At 38.7% G+C, this 24,710-nt stretch overlaps 1 long non-coding RNA gene across 1 annotated transcript; it reads left to right on the forward strand.

Annotated features, from left to right (window-relative positions):
- Positions 1–307: 307 nt before the first annotated feature.
- Positions 308–20,387, forward strand: LOC131837999 (uncharacterized). The gene is made up of 3 exons (XR_009356404.1): positions 308–393; positions 1,451–1,643; positions 20,002–20,387. It is a non-coding gene; the product is annotated as an uncharacterized LOC131837999 (long non-coding RNA).
- Positions 20,388–24,710: the final 4,323 nt, after the last annotated feature.

Here is a 24,710-nt window from a genome sequence, read left to right on the forward strand (position 1 = left end):
CAAGTTCTTATGGGAGGAAGCACGGCCCAGCGAGCAGAACAATGATTTGAAAGTCCTGGGTTCTATTTTCAGCTCCAGTGTTGACTAGCTGTGCATTCAGCCCTAGGAAGGTCAAAGGCAGAATGGCCTTGTGTCGGTGACTTTTTCTGTATGTACAGCACTGGATGGAAAACAAATCAGGCATCTGGCTCACAGCCTCGAAGAGCTATGGTCTTTGGAGAATAGATGTGTAGTCACACTTTGTTTTCCTTTTTAAAGCAAAAGAACAGAACAAACTCTCTGGGGGGGAGAATGGGCTGGCAGAGAATAGAAGAGAGAAATCAAATAACCTTTTAAACAATCTGGGGGTTAAGGGATTGTTTGAGCCATTCAGATCAAAGAAGTCTCTTTGGGGTAAGTTGGAATAGCCTGCCTTTGAAAATGCACAGGGCTAAGGTTTGAAAGATTTCTCCAAACTTGGACAATAGGAGGCATCTACAACTCTGTCTGTAGGCACCAGGCAAGAACACCAGTGGCCGAGGCTTATGGGCCAACTGGGAAGTATAGGTTTGCTCTAAAGCTATCTTCTGCTACCCAGCCCCAGCTGCCTGCCATGAAGAGACACAGGCCATTATTGCCTGAGTAGCTGAGCTTTCAAAAGAAATGAAACAGTTAGAATTACGTCCTTAAAACTCTTGGTTTTTAAATAATGGACACTAATCAACTTATAAAGAGGCAGTGAGTAGGCAAAGCCAAGCATACCACAGTCTGGCAATTTACTTTCCATGTCTCTTCTACCTAAGATGAGATGCCTGAATGTGGGTCAGAGAGTTGACATTCCATATTAACCATCTTTTCTTTTTCTTTTCTTTTCCTTTCTTTTCTTTTCTTTTCTTTTCTTTTCTTTCCTTTTCTTTTTCTTTTCTTTTCTTTTTTTTTTTTTTTTACCTGGGACTCCTCACTCTAGTAGCATTTCTGGTGGCCTTAATAGCTTTGGGATCACTTGGAACCACTGTTGACAACAGGAGATGGCTAGGCAAACAAAGGTATTGTTGTAAATGTCAAACACAAATAAAAGCCAGAGGACAAGAGCAAGCCCAGCAGAGATAAGTATTTATATGGTAAATTAATTTGTTGCCTGATGGTCGTGAACTGGGCAGTAGAGCAAAGTGATCCTCTTACAAGTGAAATTCAATCTCTGTCCACATTCTAATGGCTGTAAAACTCACCATATGAAGCTCATAATTGGTGCATAAAACTAACACTTTCCATTTTTTTTCTTTCTTATTTTGTAGGCTTTATGCATTATTTTAAAAAGAAAACATGATTAAGCCTCCTGACTCGTTCTTATTTCATCTTTGTTTCCTCTTGCTCATTTCTCATAAGAGATATTCATGTGGATTGAGTATATTAAGTCATCTGCAATGGGAAGATGGGGCGTTTATTAAATGGGGCATTTTCTCTTGTCTAGGTGCTTCAGAAGAGGCCCAATAAAGTTGGTGCTAAGGAGCCTCACAAAGCTAGGTGGCAGCTTACATATGAAGAGACCTGCTAAGAGGTTATGGAAGTGGTTCTACCCATGTTATCACCTTGGCAGTCACCACCCCTCAAGTGCAACTTTAAAGAAGCTGACACTGAAGATTATTTGGAAGCCATAACCAATAGTAAGTGTCCCCATCCTCATTCTCAATGCCAGTAGATGTATTTCTTCCTTAATCCAAACCAAAAGAGAAAGATAGTGGAACCACTCGCAGAGGTTGATATATGTCTTCAGGACTGTATGAGACATAGGAACTGATGTCTAACTCATATTTGAAAACACATGGACTGTGACATGAACTACTCCTTTTTCAGTCCAGGACCAAGATAGGTTGGGAATAATTAGCACTTCAGAATTTGGTGGGAACCTACATCAGAATGGTAAATTGGGTCATTTTATAAGAGATTGTGTAAAAGGGTGATATGACCCCATTTGAGGGGATGTACCACTAGAAGCCAAGAGAATGAAGAGGTCATAACTGGCTAGGCTGAGAAGGCTTAACTGAAGTCAGCGGAACAGTGATTAAGAGATGCCCTACAAAGTAGACAAAGGGAGGTATCTTCAAAAAAGAGACTCACCAAATGTCCCATGAGAGCAAAGTCAGTTGGGATGTCCACTATTCAGAGGACCATGACTGATTATAATAACACGAGCAAAGTTTATTCCACCTTTCCATCTTCCCCTTGCTTGACCAACTTTCCCTGTCTCTGAAGAAAACAGAAATCACAGGTAGGGAATATGGCAACCATATGAAGAAAAGAAAGTAAGAAAATCAACCTGGCTCCTTCTCCTAGGCCCAGACATCCAACATGAGTGATAACCGAGCTGTGAGAGGAAACAGCTAACGTTCATATGGATTAGACTTTCTACTGCACCAGATTATTCACTACCTTGAAAAAAAGTGGGGTTTGAAGGGTTTGTTTTGTTTTAATTTACTACCTGTTGGTAATCAGAAAAGCCAATGGAGAACTTTCCAGAGTTATATTGGTTAGTGGAACCTGGGGGTTAGAGGTGAATATCAGGTTCAAAGGGGCAGAAGCAAAATAAAAATGGCTTTCTACTTACTACATTCCAAGTCCAGCTCAGACAATAAACCAGTTTTACTTGAATATAGAAAGTATTTTTGTGGTAAGGATTCAACATAACAAGGATGCAATATGATGTCACAGTTATCTCTTCAAATTCTTATCTTTATAATTAGCTTTGCCTCCTTAAAGATATATTGGATTACAGAAAAATTTCTGCAGGATTCTAACAGATATTCCCTAAAACAACATTTCTATAGTCAAAGATACTGGTGAAAAACTAGTTTATTCAAAAAAATAAATAGGTTTTCTTACTGTAGGTCTTTTAGGAATCTTTACTAGGTTAATATGTGTTGTGAATTTACCAAAAAAGGGGGTTTGGTGTGGGTTTTTCATAGATAGATTTTATGAAGTTCAGGAATTTTCCCTCTATCCCTATACTTTGAAGTGTTTTAATCAGGAAGGGATGCTGTATTTTGTCAAATGCTTTTTCTGCATCAATTGAGAAGATCATGTGGTTCTTCTCTCTTCTTTTATTGATTTGTTCTATCACATTGATTGATTTGCAAATGTTGAACCATCCTTGCAGCCCAGGGATGAATCCCACCTGAACATGGTAGATAATCTTTTTAATGTGCTGTTGGATCCTATTTGCTAGGATCTTGTTGAGAATCTTAGCGTCCATATTCATCAGTATTGGTCTGAAATTCTCCTTTTTGATGGGGTCTTTGCCTGGTTTGGGGATCAGGGTAATGCTGGCTTCATAAAAAGAGTCTGGAAGTTTTCCTTCTGTTTCAATATTTTGAAACAGCTTCAGGAGAATAGGTGTTATTTCTTCTTTGAAAATTTGGTAGAATTCCCCAGGGAATCCAATCCATCAGGTCCCCGGCTCTTGTGTTTTGGGAGGTTTTTGATCACTGCTTCAATCTCGTTACTAGATATCGGTCTATTCAAGTGGTCAATTTCTTCCTGGTTCAATTTTGGGAGTTTATAGTTTTCCAGGAATGCATCCATTTCATCTAGGTTGTTTAACTTATTGATAATAACTGATAATAACTTACTGATAATAACTTCTGATGATTGTTTCTATTTCCTTGGTGTTAGTTATGATCTCTCCCTTTTCATTCATAATTTTATTAATTTGAGCCTTCTATCTTTTCTTTTGGATTGGTGTGGCCAATGGTTTATCGATCTTATTGATTCTTTCAAAAAACCAGCTTTAGTTTCATTGATACGTTCTACTGTATCTCTAGTTTCTATCTCTGCCCTTCAACAGACAAATGGATAAGGAAGATGTAGTCCATATACACTATGGAGTATTATGCCTCCATCAGAAAGGATGAATACCCAACTTTTGTATCAACATGAATGGGACTGGAAGAGATTATGCTGAGTGAAATAAGTCAAGCAGAGAGAGTCAATTATCATATGGTTTCACTTATTTGTTGGAGCATAACAAATAACATGGAGGACATAGGGAGATGGAGAGAAGAAGGGAGTTGAGGGAAATTGGAAGGGGAGATGAACCATGAGAGACTATAGACTCTGAAAAACAATCTGAGGGTTTTGAAGGGGCAGGAGGTGGGAGGTTGGAGAAGCCAGGTGGTGGGTATTACGGAGGACACATATGGCATGAAGCACTGGGTATGGTGCATAAACAATGAATTCTGTTATGCTGAAAAGAAGTTAATAAAAAAATATGAAAAAAGGGGGTTGGATATAGCATTTCCAAAGTCATTTGCCCATGCAATGTTTTTATTTCTCAAAATTTAGCTTTTATTCAGTAATATATGTTGAACACCTACCATGTGCAGGCATGAGGGTTGAGTGTTGGCAGTTAGTTCAATATATCAGATGTGGTTCCTTCCCTGAAGATCTTATATTCTAATCTGCTTATTTCAGTCCCTCGTTCTCTAGAATTTTCTTTGGAGAGACCTGTTCTATGACATTTTTCCAGATTTCTGTCACTGAAAAGCTATTTGTTAACACAAATGTATGAATCACCTGAGCACGAAGTTGCCTTATAAGAGAGATTTATTTTTATAAAACATAATAAAAATATGCATTCACAACAAAGCATGAAAAAAAAAAAATTTGGTCACTTTTTCTCTCTCTCCTTGGTCAGTTTCAGTTGAGGATGAAAACCCCTGAGAAAGTCACCTCTTTTCTCTTTTCTCCCTTGATTTGATTCCTTCCCCTGTATCAGACATCCAATCCCCACATTTTTTTCCTCTGCTCACTCAGGAAAGATCTGACATCAGCCAATTGAATTTGTTTGGCCTTCCTGTGAGGCATTTCCACAGAGGTTAGAGTTATATGTAATCTTGTGTTATCCCACGAGACGTTCCCATATGGGTATTTCTTAGGCTATCACTTTTCTCCATTCCCAAAAAGTCGGTCTGCATTCAATTAATTAGAGCATCTAAATCTTGATGAAGTATGTGAAAGAAAACATGGAGGATATAAATAATTTTTTTTCCTGGATCCTCGGTAAAGTTTCATGATGCCCAACATCTGCATAAGGATTAGCAGAGACTTTGTGCCCAGGTAGCTGTGAACCTATCAGATGTCAAAGGACATGGCCCACTGGGCCTAGACACATATTTCCTCTTCCCTTGGTGACAACAAACTTCATGGGAATTTCCATTCCTGGGAGAGACCCAAATATGCCAACTACTACAACTACTATGCCCTGAAGTGCAACCTCTTACTCTACATCATCTATGAATTGCTGACTCCTTTCTGCCAAGTTTTTCACCAACTACCAGATTCTCTGCCCAGTGAGCATGGGTCCTTATTCCTAGGGATCTTACCTATGAAACCTTGTGGGCAAGATCAAAGAATATATGCTGAATCACAGTAATTGGGTTTACAATTATTTGGATTATCAAAGTAAGTTTAGAAAAAGTATTTCATCGATTTTTTTAGGACCTTGTCCTACTTAACATATATCTCAAATATAGCTCAACTCCTTCCACCAATAACCATCACATATATCACTATTTGTGTCTAAGCCATCATCATCTAAGACCATAATAATATAGGTCTCAACTGGTCTTTCCAATTTTGTTTCTGTCTTCTCCAATTTTTCACATAAAAGAATAAGTGAACCCCCAAATAAATCAGGGTTTCCGCTTCTGACCAAAACAGAGAAACAGGAACAACTTGAAACAATTAGAATATCGAAATGTGTGTGTGTGTGTGTCCCACAGTTTTCAGATATTGACCCAAAGTTAGTACAGGACTGCAATCTCCCAAATAAAGAAAGCAACAATGTGACTAGGAGTGACCAACCATCTTTGTTTGCCTGGAACTTAGAGAGTTCCCAGAACATGAGACTTTCAGTGCTAAAAGTGAAATAGTCCTGACTAAATCAAGAAAGTTGTTCATCCTAAAAGCCCTGTGATTTCACCAGCTAACTGGTATATAGGAAGTTTCCAGCTGTAGCACAGGCAAGAGGGGACACAAGTGTAGTTCATCAGACTTGATAAGTTGAGGAGATAGAGATGGAAGTTTAGGGATACAGGAGGCTAGTCTCTGAAGGGTGAGTAGCAAAAAGAAGAAAGTTGTGCACAGGAAAGCTGCACTCTAGAGATACAGAGAAGGGTTTCCTCACATTATTGGCTGAGTTATGATCTGCACATTCAGGGGAAGCAACTAACTAAAACTGGGGAAATAAATACAAGAAAGGGGTAGGTGGCAAACCCCTTAAGCTCACACAGGGCTGAGATTAGTTTGTTATCCTGAAAGCAAGAATGAAAATATGTCATAGTTCAGTGAACACTGGGTAGAATCCTCAGTGGGGCACTATCTCATTAATGGGGCAAATTAACCATAGCTTAAGGAGACTGCTCTAGACCCACTCTAACAAAGCTTACAGGATAGGATCCAACTGTTTCCAAGTAACCTAATCATATGTCAGGAAAAAAATAATCTAATATTAATTCAAAAATACAACACAATTAATAAATCCAGGAATAAATCAAAGAATACAAAAACACGCCAAAATGATGGAACCAGCAGGCATGTATGTAAAAATATCTTATATAAATATTCTTTAAATGTTAAATAAGGTAGGGGGAAAAAGAGCATGATAAGGGGAAATTTTAAAGATAAAAACACCCAAATGGAATTCCTAGAAAAGAAAAATATAGTATATGATGTAAAAAAAATCCATTAGATGGATTAATAGCAGATTAGACACTATAAAAGAAAATATCAGTGAATTTGAACATAGAGCAAAAAGAAATCTAAAACAAACAGAAAGACTGATGAAAACAAACAAGAAATCAGTGAGATATGGGACAATATTGTGTATAAAATACATGAAATTAAAGTTCCAGGAGATGAAGAGGGGAGCAGAATATTTGAAATATTAAAATTGAAATTGAGGGGCGCCTGGGTGGCTCAGTGGGTTAAAGCCTCTGCCTTCGGCTCAGGTCATGGTCTCGGGCTCATGGGATTGAGCCCTGCATTGGGCTCTCTGCTCAGCGGGGAGCCTGCTTCCTCCTCTCTCTCTCTGCCTGCTTCTCTGCCTACTTGTGATCTCTGTCTGTCAAATAAATAAAATCTTAAAAAAAATTGAAATTGAAAATTACAATATTTGATTTAAATTGCAAAAAATAAACCCAACCATCCAAGAAGTTCAATGAATCTTCAGCAGAAAATAACAATCTTTACAAAAAAGTTTAAAAAATCATAATGAGGGGTGCCTGGGTGGCTCAGTGTGTTAAAGTTTCTGCCTTCCACTCAGGTCATGATCTCAGGGTCCTGGAATCAAGCCCCATGTCAGGCTCTCTGCTCCTCAGGTAGCCTGCTTCCCCCTCTCTCTCTGCCTGCCTCTCTGCCTACTTGTGATCTCTCTTTCTCTCTCTGTCAAATAAATAAATAAAATCTTTTTTAAAAAAATCATAATGAGCTTGGGGGGGGACAGTGTTAAAGACAAAATCTTGGAAGCAACTAAGAGGAAAAGACAAATTACATAAAAAAGAACAAAAGGATGAAGGCATACTTCTCATCAGAAACTGTTCAAATCAAAAGAGGTCAGAGAAACATCTAAAATACCGAAAGACAAAAACAAAACAAAACAAAACACCAATCAAGAGTTCTTTAAAAAGTAAAAATATCTTTCCAAATTTAAGCCACATAAAAATTTCAGACAAACAAAAGGGGAGAGCATTCATTACCAGCAAATGTTCACTTGTACAAATATTAAAGAAAATTCTCTAGACAGATAAAAAATGACAAAAGGCAGAAATTTGGGTTTACATAAAGGAATAAAGAGCACCAGAAATAGATAAAATTTGGGTCAGTATAGAACAGATTTTTTTTCCGTCTTTTCCAGCCACTTTAGAAGACATGCAGCTCTTCAAAAAAAATAAGTAAATAAATAAAAGCAGTGAATTCTGAATTTTATGTTGTAAATAGAAGTGAAAAGTTTGGCAACAAAACAGAAAGGATCAAACAAGAATTGCACATATGCAATGCCGTAAGGTTCCTATATTATGTGTGACGTGTTGTAATGTTACTTAATGGCAAATTGTGAGAAGTTAAAAATATATAATGTAAACCTCAGTGCAACTGCTAAAAAAAGTTAAAAGTTATAGCTAATCATCCAATAGTAAAAATGAAACAATAATAAAAATACTCACCTGATACAAAAAAATAATGGAGAGAATAAATAAGAAAAGATAAACAAATAGCAAATAGCAATATGGAAGATTTAAAACCAATAATATCAATAACTACATTGATTGTAAAAGGTCTAGATACTTGAATGAAATGACTGATATTATTGGATTGGATAAAAAAGCAATAGCCAACTGTATGATGCCTGAAAGATACCACTTAACAAATAGATTTTAATAATTAAAAAAAAAAGAATGGCAAAAAGATACACCATGCAAACTCTAATCAAAGAAATTCTGGAGTGACATTTTATGGTTCCAATAATTATAGTTGGAAATTTCAACTCTTTACTCTCAGTAAGTGATAGCAAAAGTAGAGAGTAAATCAGTGAATATACAGAATACTTGGCCACTAGAACAATAGCTGACCTAATTAGCATTTATAGAGTACTCCATCCAACAATATCAGAATACATGTTATTCTCAAGGGCATATAGAGCATCCAATAAAATAAAGTAGACATTATTATGAGCCATAAAACAATTCTCAATACATTTAAGGGGATTAACATTATACAAAATATGTTCTCTGGCCATAAGAAATTCAAGCTAGAACTCAATACCAGAAATATATACCTGTAAAACTCTCCAAATATTTGGAAATTGACCCATGGATGAAAGAGAAAAATCACAAAAAAATACTAGAAAGTGTTTTGGTCTGAATGAAAATAAAAACAATATATCAAATTTGTGGAGTGAAACTAATGGGGCCAGTTCTTAGGGAAAATATAGCATCAAATGTCTACATTAGAAAGGAAGAAAGATCAAATCAATGATCTTAGCTTCCATCTTAGGAAACTAGAAAAAGAAGAGGAAATTAAAACCAAGGCAAGCAGAAGAGAAAAAAAAAAATTAATGAAAATAAGCTACCCTAATTGAACACTTACTGTGACCCAGGCATTATCTTAAGAGACTGATGCCCAGTATCTGCTCTAATCTGGTCACAACCCTATGAGCTAGATAATAATAAGATTATGATCCTATTTTTCAGATGAGGAAATTGAACCTTGATGAGGTTCATTAATGCTTCCAAGTTCATGTAGTTAGTTAAGAACCAGAATTAGGATTTAAACTCAGACCTCTATGTAACATTCTTCAGACTTAATTAAGCATATTTATGCAGTTAAACATATTTTATTATCTTTGTTTGATATTTCTCTATTGTATATAGAAATATATAACATATATAATATATATATGATAGAGTACATATACATATATATGTACATGTCATATATGTATTATACAAATTACATATGTTGTGTATGTATACATATATGTATATACATACACTCACATACACAAAATCTTTATTAACTTAAAATCAGAAATCCTCATTTTCCTAGCCTGTTGGAGAATAGTTTAGAGGTTAGCCATTGCTATTGTCATCTCTGAAAATTATTCTATCAATGAAATGATCCACCATGAAGGACATCTGTGGAAACACAGTCTGTGACTAGAGCCCATGAATAATTTCCACTTGTTCCTGCCAGTCTTTTAAGCTATGTGTCCTTGAGTCACAGAGACATGGATGGGCAGCTGAGAGTATCACAGAATATTCCCTTCCTACCATAACTCACTCGAGTGTTAATATATGCTCACACAAATACATCCAACCTTCCCCAAATATTATGCAATTGAACTTGCATAATATTCTTTACTTGAGGAGCCAAATGCATTTCTCTCCAAGCACAAAGTAGTAAAGGGTACAGGATGCCTGATTCTTATTCTTATACACAATTACTCTGTCATCTTGGGCAGGTCACTTTGGGATCCTGTTTTATCACTTTGGATCTCATTTATTTACAGGTGTTAAATGAAAGGAAGGAAGCATCCCCAATATCCTTCTCGCCTACACAGTTGACAACTTTGAATGCCTTATCAGTGTGACTCCTGGTCAGTTCCCAATCTCCATGAAGGTAAAAGTCAGATGATAATATCCATCTTAACTCCTTACAATGACCTACAGAGCCCCACAGCACAATTTTCCCCCACACCCTCTGCTCAAACTCCTGTTATTTTGCTGACCAGATCTACTACTCTTCCCCTCTGTATTAATTTGCTAGGGCACCGTAACAGAATAACACAGAATGGGTGTCTGAAACAACAGAACTTTATTTTCTCACAGTTCTGGAAGCTGGAAACCCAAAATCAAAGTGCCAATGGGTTTTGTTTCTTCTGAGGTGTTCCTTCTTGGCTGGTAGGTGTCCACCTTTTTGCAGTACTCTTCATGTGATTTTTCCTTCCGTGCGGTGTATGTCCAAATTTTCTCTTCTTGTCAGGATACCAGTCAGACAAGATCAGAGCCCATCCTCATGGCCTCATTTTAACCTAATCATCTCTTAAAAGGCCCTGTCTCCAGATGCAGTGACATTCTGATATGCTGAAGGTTAGGGTTGCAATATGTGATATTTGAAGGGACGCAATTCAGTGCCCAACACCCTCACTCACTCTGCTCCTGCCAAACTGGCCTTTTTAAATGTTCTTTAAACACTCTTGCCTTTGCACTGACTATTCCTTTTCTCTCAAACAATGCAAAATACCGTAGTGTCCTCTGTAATCTTATAACTTTGAGGGTGCTCCCATAACTAGTGGGCATGTCAACCCTTGGCTAGAAACTATTTTTATAAGATTTATCCTGAACTTTTCTGGTCTTCTTCCTTCTCATTCTTTTTCAGTTTGTTCCCTTTTGCGTCCTTAAATTGTCACTCCAATGCCTTCGCAGGAAATGACTTTAGAGTTTGGCTCCCCTTGTCTCATTCCACCCAGTCAGGGTATGACTCTACTCTTCTGACATGGCCACCGTATTAAATGGGCTGATTCATCCATTCGGAAGAAGTTGAATTAATGAGTACCAGGTTATGACCCCATCAGTATTTGAATCTAGTGATACACAGGAAAACATTAAGATTAGGATTAATTGGGATTGATGAATACAGTAACGATGTACACAGGGCATTCTCAGAGCCCAGGGAAGTGACAATAAAATGAATAGACAACAAGAAGTCTTTTAGAAAGAGATGCAATAGAGCTGAAATTTGAAGACTAAACAATGGTTAGCCAGGCATAGAAGGGGGAAAAGAATTTCCCAAGCTATGACAGCATCATATGTGAAAGTCTAGAAGCATGAAACAGTATGATATTGACAAAACAGAGGACATGCTTCAGGGTATGGCTAATGAGGCTTGATTGAGGATAGATATGGGGGGGGGCAGAAAACAAAATCATATCTGATGAGATACTGTGACTTGGAAGCCCTGGGAAGCATTACCAAATTCTTAACAGGAGAATAATTTGGTCAAATCTCTAATTTAGAAAGTTAGTCTGCCATTTCTGAAGAGGATGGTTTATATATAAGAGCGGGTACTAGACAAAGGAGAACAGTTAGGAAACTATTATTGTAATTCTGCTGTGAAAAATAAGGATCAGAATCAAGGCAGAGGCAACACTAATAGAATGGAATGTATGTTTCCTCAATAAATTAAGGAAATGGAATTTAGGGGGTTAATGTTGGGTGTACTGTGGGAGTTGAACTAGAAGAAAAATTTGAACTAACTCCCAAGTTGCTGGGTTTGGCAATAATAGAGATGATCATATTGTTCATTATGAAAGGGAAGAGAAATAAATTCAGTTGTAGACATGCTGAGTATCTGTGAGATATCCAGAAGAGATGTCCAATAGGCAGTGATATTTATAATTTTTCTAACCGTTGAGTGAGAGTACCAAAGAGTCTTTACTGATTGAAGCCTACCTAATTGTTTTATTCTCTTTGTAAATGTTCTATTCTCCAAATCACAGCTTAGGATCTTCAGCAAAAGGAAGAATGATAGAATTCATTTGTTTGTTTTGAGACCAAGGGTAATTAAAAAGGTAAAGTACATCGACAACCCCTCTCCCTCAATGTGGCACCCCCTAAGGTACAGATGTCCCTTGGGTCCCAAAAGTGTGACAAGGCACATACATTACAGTGACCATCGAGTAATCTCCTAATTTCCACTGAAAAACAATACATAATGATTAGTGCAAAAGTATAGTGTTTCACAGATAACCCAATGTTCTCTTTTGACTGAAAAACTCTAGTGAAGTAGGCAAAAGAAGTAATATATTCTGGCTTCATTTTACTGATGAGGAAGTTGACGAAGAGATCAAGTGACTTGTCCAAAGTCATACTAATCTGCAGTGAGCAGATCAAGTCTTCTGGCTCTTCATCTTGCTCTTTCCAAGACATCACACGTGCTCCCCCAGAATAGCATGCTTACAAAAGACATATAATCTACTCACCATAACAGCTTTGCAGTAATAGTTTAATCTTCTAAGTAATCAATCCCGGCTTTTCCATTTACTAGTGAAATTGCAGGTGGAAACTATAGAACTTGAAACTCTACCTTTCCCATTTCTGTATTGATCCTCTCTGAAGGTAAGTGATATTAATGGGATACATGCTATCATCTCATATTTCACAACCAAGCCCTTCAAAGTTGAGTGACCCATAATGCAGAAGGAACCAATTTCCTTCCTTGGCTCTAAAGCATCATTAATCCAGACTTCTCTGTTCTGTCCAGTTGCTTAGTGATAGCTGGCTTTCATTCTAATAATTATCATCATCATAATTTTATCACTCTATTCAGACTCCTCTAAATTGCAACGTGGCCTGGGATACCTGCTGAGATCATATTTTTATATGTAGAGATAGTGTCGTAAATTATCATCTGCAAAATCCTAACATCTCAGAAGTTATAATTCCCTGTCAAGTTCACTATGATAGCATCATAAATTGCAACACCATGTGTGGCATTGCAACAAGTTAAATATAACACATATATACATGAATCCTGCATTAATTATTGCCTTTTGGTTCTGCTGGTTTCTCAGGAATGCAGTTTGCAAAGTTTACATAAATGTTTTTATTTAGTGTGATAAATTGAGACATGAATCTTTTGTAAAAGGGAGAAAGGGGAGTAATCGGATTCTCTGCAGAGATGACAATGTATTGGAGACAGCCGAAAATGTTTTGTCTTCATCTACTAAAAATTCCAGGCTGAAAAGAGTGAAATTACCTCCTCTCTCTAAATGCTTTTACCCTAGTGGCATTATATAATTATCCACAAAAGGGTGTGTCATATTACACAATCACTACCTTTCCCTTAGCTGGAGATTTCAACGATAAATAGATGAGAAATAATGTCACTTAGAAGGGACATCAAAAGTTCATCCAGACAAGCTTTCTTGTATCAGTCTTTCTTATAGTAAGTCAAGCAATATTTTAATTTAAAAAAATACAAAACCTTAACTTGTTCTTCTGTCTTGAAATAGGTTGGGAGATCTTTCATTCATTCTCCAACCTCATCTAATTCCACTCTGTCCAAGCACAGTCATCTTTTCAATTCACTGATTATCCCAAGATTGTTCATGTCTCAGGGCCTTTGCACATCCAGCCAGATCCTTCTTCCTGCCTACCCTCCACAACCACCATAGTCACTTCCCATTGTTTTTAACTATGCTTTTCTCTATCACTTCACCCTGTTCATTTTCTTTATGCTTATCAAAATTTGAAAAAAAAAATAAATAAGTGGTGCCTCTTATCTGTCCTCCCCAGCTCCATCAGCACTGCTAACATGTCTGAGTTGGATGTCATGTATGACCAGTGGCTAGTCCATCATTAGCGCTCAATATATATTTGTAGAATGAATGAATGAAAGGAATTTTTCCCCAAGTTTTTAGTTGTTGCCTTATATGCTTAAAAATCACTATTATAGCCTTATATTCTAAACACAAATATACTTCTATAGGTAGGGGAAACCACCCACAGACACAAGTCACTGAGGTTGTAGGTAGGGGAGTGATTACTGAGCTTTTGTGAAACATAGAATCTCTTCTGCTAATGTTCACTTCCTAGTCAGCTTCAAATAGGTATAGAAATGGAAGATGAGGTTTGAAACTGTCAATGTGATCTGATTAACTAAGATAATATGGAATTTTTTTGACCAAAAGCATCCTGCCCACTTTGTAGAATGAGATGCAGAGCCTGTATTGCTTCTCTACTTCCCTCCAATTCTGTGTTCCTTAAGAAATTCCACAAACAACAATTTAAACCCAAAGGAAATAATTCCTTTATTTAACTTAAGTAACACCCAATGTAATACTATTTCTTTGTTTGGTGTTCATTTATGATGGAGAATAGCCCAACTTTTTCTTTAAAAAAAAAAAAATTCCTGAATTTTGCCAACAATTATTTCTAAGCTATCAGTAGCTTGATTTCTTAATCCCATCTTTTTAAAAAAATCTCTCCAATAAACATAGCTATGTTTTTTGTTTGTTTGCTTTTTAAAGATTTTATTTATTTATTTGACAGACAGAGATCACAAATGGCAGAGAGGCAGACAGAGAGAGAGGGGGAAGCCGGTTCCCTGCTGAGCAGATAGCAGAGATGCGGTGCCCAATCCCAGGACCCTGAGATAATGACCCAAGCCAAAGGCAGAAGCTTAACCCACTGAGCCACCCAGGCACCCAAACATAGCTATGTTTTACAATATATAAAACACGCTAAAAACATGTTGATGCAGACCGAGATGTATTGGTAGACTGAGCAGGGAAAGTATGGTAGCACAGAGAGCACTTACTTGCCCAAAACAACCTCACCAGTCCCGACCACATGCAGGTGCATGAGTGAGGACCCATCCCCCACTTCAACTGTAGGCACCTGAATTGCTATCTGAGATGGTTCCATGTTTCAAGACATTGAGAGAAAATATAGTCATTATATCAGACTAAGGATGGGCACAGTTTTCCTGTAAAAGGCCAGAGAGTGACTATTTCAGACTTTGTGAGTCACACAATCTCTGTCACAACTACATGAACAATACAGAAATATACACGAATAGGTGTGTTATAATAAAACTTTATTTATAAGATTAGGCTGCAGGCCAGATATTGTGGCTGTAGTTTGTCAACCGCCATATTAAGGGATTCTGTGTAGCTGGTTTTGTGAGTCAGCCATAGGGTAAATTCAGTCTCAGCAAACATCTATTAAACACCTACTAAATGCACAGGTTTTCAGATAGTGTCATAACTAAGCTTCACAACAGATATGTAATTGATTGGTGCGAAAACTGAAACTGCTTGACTACTAAGTTGCATAGCCAGAGATAAATCCATTCTCCTCCTCCGGGGCTTAAGACCCTGGATTCAAACAACCTGGGTTTGAATCTTGCCTGAGCTATTTTCCAACTGTGCACTCTATGCAAAGTCACTCAACTTTCATGAGTCTCAGGGTCTCCTCCACCTCATACAGTGATTACCAGAACTAAGAAATAAAACACAGTGCTTAGAACAGTATCCTGTGCTCAATGCCCATGGCCAGCTTCAAACACAATTCTGTAGACGCTTAAGGTTCCAGAGAGTTCTTTTAACAGTTCCACAGGTATTTGATCCAAACAATTGCTGTTGAAACATTTTACTATTTAAAACACATTAATAAAACAAAACTTATACCCAAGCAGTGTGTACCAAATTTAACCTTTTTTCTTCCTCTTTGTATTAACATTTCCTGTCTGTTAACTTTTTTTGTGCTCAGACATTGAAGCAAAGCTTTTCCTGTTCTGTTTATTTAAAGATTTTGCAGAGAATTCAAGGTAAACTGATAAAGCTAATTATTGCCATTTTTAGCTACTTATCTATGTGAATGACAATTGTCTTGATACTGCAACCAAAATAAAAAAATATGAAATTGGAGGTTGAAGTGGATATGATTCCATCTCTAATTTCATGTTACTCGAAACAATTTCATTATTTCCATCAATGGGTTTCCTAACAAGTAAATTTTAAAAATTATTTTAAAAAATCTTTATGCTAAAAATGATTCCCTGTTTTCTCTGTCTCATATGTTGAAGATTTATGCAAATTTTCATTTGGAGCTAAAAAAGACATTCCCCAGCAAAAACATTTAACTAACACATCACTAGACCAGAGTTGTTTCTTTAGATCAAGGCTTAAAATTCCTAGCATAAGAATGATTCTTACATATCTTTTTTAAAAAAATCACTCCCTGATAACCAGAACAGGGCAAGTGGTCTTCTTCACTCTCTTCGGGGCCCACCATCATCATAGCACTCTAGTGACCTTAATAAGTATTTCTCCCTCGATCCTCCTGACAATCCTCTGAGTTTGCCAGGAAACTGGTCTTAGTTCAGCTTCAAAAATGAAGAAACCGAATGAGATTTTTGAAAGTATAAATGACTTCCCAAGATCATACTACTAAGCAAGTGTCAGAGTCAAGACTCCAGTCAGGAGACATATGAGTACTGGTCCAGAGTTTTTCCCACCAGTTTTGATACTGAAAAGATCGCTGGCACTTGGGAGTGGGGTTTTGGGAGTTCAGAGGTCAACCTTTAGCCATTGCCAAGGCTGATGGACATGCAGGCTGACCAAGCATTATCTCACTCCTTGGTTGTTTTCCTACAGGATGACCAGGCTCACTAAGGATAAAAGAATAGCCCAAGGACTTGAGTATTTTATTTGTCTGGTCTCACTTTCTGCAAGAGTCATTTGACATACCACTTTCCTAAAAGACCCACATACGGGTTCTCAACCTCAGTCCTGATCACAGTCTTCTAGACTTTACAACCCATAGGGGAGAGATGGTATTGTGCATTTATATCTATAGCACAGAGAGGCATCCAATCCATCTCTGTGAATAAATGTAGGACGGAGTCAAGCATCATGCCACGTTCTTCTTTAGACCTCTTTTCTTTTTGTTACCACCCTTTGGGGGCCATTTATGCAGGAATGTTGCAGTAAGCTTCCAAGTGATTTTTGAAATTTTGATCCTATGTCCCTCACATTTTTTTTCTGCATTATCACCACCAGCATCTCTAGCTCCAAGCTAGAGAAACCAAGCAAGGTTTCTCTAGTGCCTCTTAGAACAACACAAGTTTCTCTTCCCAGGATCCAAGTTTCTCCCCAGTATGCCTTACTAGTATCTGTCAGGCATCCTCTCTACTCCGATCTTGTCATTTCCCAACCCCCTTCCTTCATGTACTGGGCAGGCTTGCTACTGCCTTGTGGCTTTGTCATGCTTGTCTCTTTGCCAGGTTTCTTTTCTCTCCACAAATCCAATCCTAACCTATGATTTCAGACCCAATCCAAACTTCATTTTCCATAAACTCTTCCCTAGTTATTTTAGCCCTTTATAATTTTCATAACACAAATTTTATACTTGATGACACTTATGTTAGTTTATGGGTTAGTCCAATCTCTATGAACACTGTAAACAACTGTATAAATTATACCCACGTTTTCCTACCTCCCCTACTGTAGATACCCACTAAATTAAATGCTTAATAAAATAATTCAGAGATTTAACTAAATCAGCATCAACCCAAAGCACACATAGAAAAAAAAATAAATATTTCTGAGACATGTCCCATAAATGGTCTATGCTTATCTCAAGATAATTTTCCTCTGTACTTTCAATAAAAGGGAAACCTAGACTTTAATTTTATAGGTTGTTTTTCTTCCTTGGGCATTGCCATTGCTATTGATGTTTCCTAAATAAAATCTGCCACAGAAGCATGTATAAATGCCTAAGAATGAAACATAACCAATATCTAACAACTGACTGCCTTCTAATTGGTTAAACTAAATGAGTGACACACTAACTAGTCAAACTCCTTTCACCTGGGAGGATCTCTATTGATTTCCTTTCATGTTATCTAGAAGATTCGGAAAAGTCTAATGGCATTTTGAAAGATTTCAATGAGTGGGACATGACACTGCCTTTCACATCTACCGACTAGAAGGGAAAACTAAATACAAAAGATTCTTTTGAGTGAGCTTCTCTCTGATTTTTCAACCTATATGTATTTTTTGTAATGAAATATGAATGAAAAGCAAATTTTATTTGTATTTAAGAAACGAAGAGAGAAGTTGTAGGTTATTATCGGGGTACATTTTATACCTGTTGCAGAAGATGAAGGTGCATTTTTTTGTCTTGGAGCCAATCTGTAAGTCGTGTTCCTTTAACACAGATGGAAGCCATCCCCGTTGTGGCTGTAGCCTCAGGCAGAGGAGGAAAGTGGGAGAAGGAGGAGCCCGCCATAATGTTTTATCCATTCTGATAGGTCAATATTCTTTTTTTTACCTGACTTTAATGTCTGGCTAATTGGAGAACTAGTAATGGGTTGACTGAGCAGAAGCAAACTGCTGTATTCTGTTCTCTGAACCCAGAGATAATCAAAGACCAGTATTTCATCTCTCAGCTGACCTAACTTTTGAGAGGGAAGTGAACTAGGGATGTGAGATAACTGGATAATTTGAGCATATTTTTTAAAAAAATCAACATGCCTCTTGAAATTGGTCAGACTTAGCTGATAATTTTTGTTCTCTTCACCGGTAACTTGGATTTTTTTTTTTTTTTCTGTATTCTACACTCTTTGGTTGCTGTGGGATTTAATTTATTGGATAAGAGTAAATGACTTAAATATTAATCATATTTGTAAAAAGCACAGAAAGATGGTAAGGCTACACAACCTAGAATTATACCCCAGGGTAGAAATTGACTAGGTTAATTAGGACAGACTTCTAGGAAAAGTTAGATATTTCCTTGAATTCCCAACTGGAAATTGATACTTTTTGCGTTGTTGTTCATTAGTCATTTAAGCCTTAGTCATGTCGACTCAAGACTACCCCATTCTTGGGGCATGAAAGAAAATGATGAGTGCACACATTTGATAGGAAAAAGAGCACTGGACTGGATGGAAGCTGAAATATCTGGGCTCCAGTCCCAGTGCCTCCCTGTGTAGCCTTGGACAAGCATCTTTACCTCTCTGGTCTCCTGTCTAAGGTACACAGAAGAGTTTGAACCGGGGCAGACTTCCAAATGGTCCTCAGTTAGAAGGGGTGGTGGGTAAAAGCAATGTTTGCCTCAGAATGCCCACCCTCTCCTTTTTTATTCTCTGGGATGTTCCCCACCCCGCCATACCCCCAGATCCTCACACGGGTCATTTCTTCCCATCACTTAATTCTCTGCTATAATGCATTCCCTTAAAAGTCCCTTCCAGATAGTTCTCTTTAATGCCTCCTTTCTCAGTTACTTCCTATCCCTTACCCTGCTTTACTTTTCTTCTTGGGGTATTTCACAACTTACAAATACATACATTTTTATGCATTTCCCTTTTTATTAACTGCCTCTTACCTTGGAATATAAGCATTCCGAGAACAGGGATCTTATCCATTTTATGTATGCATAAAACTCTACGTGGTATGTAGTAAGGACTTAGGAAATGAATGAATTAATTAAAGGGATGAATGGGTGAATGGGTCCCCACCTGGCACAGGTGGCAGTATGCTGGAAGGGGGTGGCAGCTGGCACACCCCAAACAGGCCCAACCAGTTTGCCACAGTCCCCACCACTCCTATTGTGTTCCCAGTGCCGAGTCCATGTGTTCCCAGAGCTGCATTTCTTAGATCCCACTTTTCCCACTGATGTTCCTGCGTGTTCTATGTAGGTATTTCCGTTTATGATATGATACTCCTGGGCTAAGATGTGCTCGGGCCAAAAAAAAAAAAAAGTCCGCTGCTAAAAATAATTTGAAAACTCCCAGACAAGAGGACCTTTCAAATCCCTTCCAGTACTAACAGCCAGTGAATTCATGCTTCACGGCCATTCAGATCTGTAAGTATGAAATGCAAGACGTGTGTATTCAACTTCCCTTCATTGCCTCCTTTAAATGCTTTTTTTTTTTTTTTTTTCTTTTTTGATTCAATCCCCGCAGGAGCACACCACGTGAGCCCATTAGGAGACCGGCTCCTTCCCACCTGCCACCTCACGCCAGCCAGCAATCTCAGCGTCCCCACTCCACTCTTGCTCATGTAGAGCTATCCAATCCTGAGTGGCAGGACTGGCAAAGACAGCTGTTGGGCTCCCCACACATTTGGAGGAGGGGAAAATATGAGGTAGATGGCTATATTCTTCTCCTCCTTTTTACGGAAAGAAACAGCTGCGATCTTCTTGTGTAAGAAGGAGTAAACAAAAGCTGGCAGGCCTCAGCCCCACGCAGGAGACAGCAGCGTTCAAATGGATTTTCCCCACCCACCGGGCGCCATCCCACAACCCATGGCTCCATCCCCCACAGCCCCATCCCCCACAGCCCGGAGGGGAAGCAAGGTCCTTGCGTGCCCTGTGCACTTGACCACACCCGTCCAAATGTGCGATTCGACCGAAGGAAACCAGTGCGATGCACGTCCTCGACCTCATTCAGCAGTCCCTTACTGGTTTTCACGAGTGGCATTGTCAAGTCGCAGGGAGGGCTGCGTGCACCCGGCCAAAACGCAGTTCCTCTGGGAGAAGCAGCATCCTTAGGTTCAAGGGTGGGCAGGCAGGCAGGAGTCTCTGTGCATGTGCACAGACTGGCTAAGGAAGAAGTAGATCTCCCTGTGTTAAGAAAGTCAAGGTATGTTTAGCGGTACTCTCTGATTCAATGGTGGCTGGCTCATTCCTATTGTTTGCCCTTCGCTTTTGTTTGCTGATACAGAAAACAGTGTGTTCATTTATTCCTTTTCCCGCCCCCTTCCCTCTTAACGGCCAGGACCATCTGTCCCTCTGAAACTGTCTTTGGTTGCACAGTTTTGAATCCAGGGGACAATCCACGTGAAGAAGTGATTGTCCCTTCATGTTTTCTCGGAAGGGATTACATTTTTTTAAAAAACACCCTTTGTTTTTGTTCTTTGCACGTTCTCCAGTTGAAATACCGCACTCATTGAACTGCCAGGAATAAAGCCTGGGAGCGGACACTGGGCTGGTGTGACGTCAATTTGTTAAGCAAGGGCACTGTTCCCTAAATATGCTGGAATTGAGTGCATTCTTTATTAAGAAAAGTGGGGGGATGGCTCTTTGGATGCTTGACATAGTTATCTTTCAACCTCTTCTGCTCCATTTAAAAATAAGATTCTTTGTCTTCGTTGGTGTCTGTCATTTAAGACCATGTGGTTGGCAAGTTAATGCACTGAAGAATGAAAAAAAAAATCTTTTGTGTCCTGACCTTCATGAATTCAATAACTCAAGATGGCCACACCCCTATGAGTCTGAATCAAAGATATTCACAGATCCAGTAAGAGATAAAGAAGGAATTTGTCTACAGGATTCTTTTATCCTGGAGGTGCTTCATGTCACCCAGTTGTGTGGCTGTTTTTTTTACAAAGCCATTGCCCCTTTAGGAAGTATTGATTTAGTCTGGTTAAACATGTCAAGTGAGAGGAAATGATCAATGAATCACTGCTTCAAAACATTTAGCCCAGCCATGGAATCTGCTGATTTTTGTAATCTCGAAGAGGCTGATGCAGGAGCTGGGGGGAAGAAGTGAAAATTCCAAATGGTTCCTTCATCTTTTTTTTTTTCCATGTCCATAAATGAGAACACAAGTTCAAGAACACTGTTTCCTAGGTCTCTTCCTCTGCCTGTCTACGCTATCATCACTTTTTGTTGCTGCTGTTGTGTGCGACCTAAAGGAGCATGAGATGACCTTCATCAAATATCTGGGTTTTCAATGTAATTCGTATCTTCTAAGCAAATTGGATTAGGCCAGTAATGACTCACTGCCCTGTGGTCTGGGGAAACGTTATCAGCAAAAGCATCTACCTCGGCACAAAACAAACTCAGACCATCTCCTATGGGCCCATCTTTCCCCCATCTCCTGGATTCTGGTAGCCTGTCCTGAGCCAAAGATCTCTTTAGGGACACCTGGGTGGCTCAGTTGGTTAAGTGTCCGCCTTCGGCTCAGGCCATGATCTCAGGACCCTAGGACAGAGCCCTGAATCAGGGCTCACTACTCAGCAGGGAGTCTGGCTCTCCCTCTCCTTGCCACTCCCCCCAACTTGTGATTTCTAATTCTCTCTCTCTCTCTTTCTCTCTGTCAAATAAATAATATTTTTCAAAATAAAATAAAATAAAATAATATTTTTCAAAATAAAATAAAATAAAATCACTCTGTGCCAGACTACTTTGTGACATTTAGGAAATGGCTGAAGTCCTTACAAATCCCAGATAGATCTGGAGGAAAACCACTTTGAATCAAGGATTTCCAGGATCTCTAAAATTCAATCAGCAGTATTTCTTAAAATTAATGAAAGTCAGCATATAACAGGTTCAGCAGGGATCAGCTCAAGGGGAATTTTTGGATAAGTTTCCAGAGGTACTGACCACAAGACCACTTCCTAAAGGGGATCCCCCAGTTGTTTTCTGCTGCAAAATTTCTCTGAGGTGGGGGTGTCTGCAAAGACATTGTTTCTAATTATCTTTTAATCAGAAGAAGAGCCAGCCAGCAATTTGATAAGTGTATCCTATGTGCCAGAAACCATGCGTCTATGTGATGTCTCTAAAACTCACAAGTATGCCAGGTAGGAAGTCACCACATTGTATTTTTCAGATCAGGAACCTGAGCCCTAAGAATGGAAGGTAGCATGGCCCTAGGCCACACTAGCCCTAGGTACTGTCTTTTCAGAAAAAAGCATAGATGATCCAAAAGAACCATCTTTACAAAGAAGCCCTATAGACTCAGAATGCCAATTTCTTCCACAGTGGAATGCATTCCTGATAATGAGGGAATTTGGAGAGCTCGATTAATTCCTTGCTACATCCTAGGATACTATTTACATGTTCTTAAGAGGGTCATTCTTTTTGTATACCGAATACTTATATGAAAAGATCATCACCTTATTCCATGTGCTAATTTGTAGGGAGAAGTTTATGTATTTGGGGAATTTAATTCATTCTGCATTTTATCCAGGAAATGAAAGCCAGATGTTTTTTGGACATTTGTTACTTGCTTTAAGTAAAAGCTAAGGTTAAGATAAGAGATACGTTGATTGGCCATTGCATCTTCCTCTGAAGAAAGTGAAAATTTTCATATCCTACCTTACCATACCTTCGGGACAGACTCTAATAAAAAGAAAACATTTAAAAATTCCTTGTATTTGTAGATGGCAGGGGTTGGGAAGGTGCACTCAACTAGATTAACAGAGCTCTCAATTAATCTAAATTCAAAGCAAAGGGCCTGTGGAGTGTCAGGGACCTCGAGCAAAAGCACTTTGGAGGAGAGTTCACTGCCAAGTTCACAGAGAGGTCACGGTCCTCCTGCACTCTCGAGGCCAGATCCTCGGATTTCATTTCAGGCAGCAACACTCCAACCGTAAGAGGAGCTCACTGAGCATGGTCCACATGTGTCTGCTGGCTCGCCCGCCTGTCTGGCATCTCTGCCTCTCCTCTTCCGCACTCCCCAGCACGACCTTCCAAATGGAATGAGCTGTCCTTCCAAATATCACCCTAACGCATGCAACAGCTGGAGGCAAGAGCGAAGTAGACTGAGCTCATGCAAAGGGAATAAGCATTGAGTTTTCTTTTTTTCTTTTTCTTCTTCTTCTTCTTTTTTTTTAAATCACCAAAAGATGTGTGGAAAATTCATCTTAAAAACGTTCTTAAAAATTTCATTCATAAGGGTTGTTGAACTTCTCGGAGAGTTTTAGCTTAGCAGATTTTTTTGGAAAGGATGCATAGCTAATCATTTCTCCTTCTCCCTATCCCTGAGCTTGGGGAGGATTAGAGCATCTAGCAAAAAAAGAAAGCTCACCTAGCTACCCTCTTTTTCCTTAGCAAGTCTAAGGAGCTGCATCACCATGCTCCGTGAGTTTCTCTGGAAGAACAGACAGCCGCCATATTTGCAGAACTGGCCCACGTTTTGAAGACACAGGTTTTCTCCCTTTATTTGTCCTTGAAACTGGCTTCACTCTGATTTATAAGTCAAAGAAGTGATCCGGTGTACATTTAGGGAAGCACCTCAAAATCTGTTTGGCTCTGTACAAATCAAGGATATTCCCCGCCTTCTTCACATAGTTTGATTATGACTTAGGGGACTTGGCATGAACTCAGATAAATGACTGAGACATGGTGACTTTATGCAGAACAATTTATACCACACTATCATTTTCTACTTTTTTATTTGTTTGTTGTTTTGTTTATGGGGGCGTTTTGGTGGTTCGGTCAGGGGAGTCCCAAATGCATAGGGTATCATGTCAACAAGACACATGACAAACACTGATCCTGACAGAGAGTTGTTTCATGAATTAAGATCAGCTTGGGGAGAAGCGGCTAATATGTGCTGTTGAGGTGGTCTTCTGTCCTACACTGAGTGGAGACCACAAAACTAAGAAGGACATTGGATGACAGGATCAGGATTCAGTAATTTCTTAGGAGCCTGGCATGTGGGCCAAACCCAATATGTTAACATTTGGCAATACATGTAATTATGAAATTCTGCATTTAAATAAAAACAAAAAATAATATCACCTGGAGGTAAGATTGGGCAAGTTAAATACTGGTTAAAAATATTTTGGAGGTGTGCCTTAGTGGCACAGTCAGTGAAGCACCCAACTCTTGGTTTCTGCTCAGGTTGAGATCTCAGGGTGCTGGGATCAAGTCCCCCATTGGTCT

Source organism: Mustela lutreola, chromosome 8, assembly GCF_030435805.1.
Source record: "Mustela lutreola isolate mMusLut2 chromosome 8, mMusLut2.pri, whole genome shotgun sequence".
Taxonomy (NCBI): domain Eukaryota; kingdom Metazoa; phylum Chordata; class Mammalia; order Carnivora; family Mustelidae; genus Mustela; species Mustela lutreola.